This window comes from Canis aureus, chromosome 31 (genome assembly GCF_053574225.1).
Source record: "Canis aureus isolate CA01 chromosome 31, VMU_Caureus_v.1.0, whole genome shotgun sequence".
Lineage (NCBI taxonomy): Eukaryota > Metazoa > Chordata > Mammalia > Carnivora > Canidae > Canis > Canis aureus.
In genome coordinates, this window is record NC_135641.1 from 13,333,877 (window position 1) to 13,336,131 (window position 2,255).

General features: G+C 41.1%; 1 non-coding gene across 1 annotated transcript; it reads right to left on the reverse strand.

The window, feature by feature from the left end:
* Nucleotides 1-433: 433 nt before the first annotated feature.
* On the reverse strand, nt 434-538 carry LOC144302778 (U6 spliceosomal RNA). Its single transcript, XR_013369834.1, has one exon. It is a non-coding gene; the product is annotated as a U6 spliceosomal RNA (small nuclear RNA).
* Nucleotides 539-2,255: the final 1,717 nt, after the last annotated feature.

Consider the following 2,255-nt stretch of genomic DNA (forward strand, 5'->3'; position numbering starts at 1 on the left):
CAGAGTAAATTGCCAGCTGGAAATCTGAAGAGACAGATGAATCGAGAACGACAGCCAAGGTCAGCTCACCTGGGGGAAAAAATAAAGAATTTCAAGATGGTGAAAGCAGGGCATTGAGCCAAGAGCAGGAGCCCTCTGAGTGCAGGGCACAGAGAGGAAGGCAGCTTGCCTGACGCTCAGCAAGCACCTCAGTGCTACTTGTGTTACTGGAACTAGTAACAATGGCAGTAGCAGCAATAATAATACTCTCACTGCTAGTCGTAATATTAGTACTACGAGGGGTACCACTACCAATAGTGTTAGATTCAGTGTTAGATTTCACTACCACTACCAGTCAAATCTAACCACACCTTAAAGAGAAATCTGAAAATATGCCTACAATCTTATTTCTCCCTTTGCCCATGCAAACATTTGGTAGGTAATTGATTTTTTAAAAAATATGGAATGCTTCACGAATTTGCATGTCACCCTCTCAAGGGGCCATGCTAATCTTCTCTGTATCATTCCAATTGTAGTGCATATGCTGCTGAAGGAGCATGATTGTTGAAGGGATTGGCTAAATACCTCTGAAAGTGTTGTTCTCTTCGGGCCCAGTGCTCTCCCAGTATCTAATCCAGACACTTGCAAATCAACTTATCATCTGCTCTTTTTTCTCCAGGCCAACCTGGTGCCTTCATCCTCCATGCTGTCTTCCCAGATGGATCATTACAAAGTGCAGCCTCATGGTCTCACCCTAGATTAGAGCTGTCTGAGGCTTAAAGCAGAGTCTCTGCCTCCAAATCTGGTAAACATTTTCGGGACCTCGGTCCTCTCTCAGGCTGCCTTTAGACCCACCCCATATGCTCTCCCTAGATCTCCTCTCAAAATCTGTTTCCAAATAATACCAAATTATTTGCAGTTCTTGATAATTATCTTGCAAATATCTATATGTACACAAATCTACCTCCCCACTGAGTCATTCCGTGCATTGCCCCATGTCTTGCATGACCTCATTTTTGTGTCTCTTCATGAAAACTAGAACTCCATTTTCTCTGGGCAGGCACAGTGAGGCATTTTCTTGTTTTTTTTGCTGGACATCTCACGTTCTTATCTCCTTGGATCTGAAGCTGCATTGTAGTCATGATGTGCTTTCAGATTGTCTCCCTTACCCACTCATGTGCATTCCAGATGGTGCACCCACTCCATGTGTACCTCAATGACCAGAACACATTCTAATCATGTCCTGTGCAAAATGCATAGTGGGTGTTTCGTGACCGCTTGATGGCAGTAGGGTGAATGCCTGAAGGAACCAGTGACCAGGAGAATTAATAGGATATGCAACTCACTTTCAAAATGAGAAAGCAAAAAGTAGGAAGACTCCAAAGTCATTAGAGAAGAAAACCATTCTTACACAGAGAGGATTTATTTATTTATTTATTTATTTATTTATTTATTTATTTATTTATTTATTATTTCATGAGAGACACAGAGAAAGAGAGAGAGAGAGACAGAGGGAGAAGCAGGCTCCATGCAGGGAACCTTACGTGGGACTCTATCCCGGGCTCCAGGATCACGCCCTGGGCTGAAGGCGGCGCTAAACCACTGAGCTACCCGGACTACCCACAGAGAGGCTTTAAAAGGAAAATCCATGACAGGAATTTCTTTTCTCCTGGGTAATTCTTTTTCTCAAGTAAAGTTAGGTAATTTTGAAGATTGAAGTAACTTCTATTTTTTAGCTTTTTGTGGAAATAATTCTAGATTTTCAAAAAAAAGTTACAAAGATGGTACAGATAGCTCCTTGTGCCTTTCAGTCTACTTCCCCCAGTGTTATTGTCTTATATGATAAAATATTAATTAATTAAAATCTATTTTGTACTATTAGCTGAACTGTTGAGTTTATATGGATTCCCTTGGTTTTCCACCAATACTGATCTTGTTTCCAGCATTTGACCTGAGAGTCCACATTGCATTTGCTCTTCATATCTCTTCAGACCCTTCCTATCTGTGAAAAAGTTCCTTAGTCCTTCCTATTATTTCATGGCATTAAATTTTGAAGAGTGTCAGGTGGTTATTTCATAGAATGTTTCTCTATTTGGGTTTATCTGAGTTCCTCCTCCCCAGATTTGGATGTCGAAGACCTAGCTTTTACAACTTAGGGTATAACTGTATTTTTTTTTAAGATTTTATTTATTTCTTCACAGAGATGTAAAGAGAGAGAGAGAGTAGCAGAGACACAGGCAGAGGGAGAAGCAGGCTCCATGCAGAGAGCCTGATGT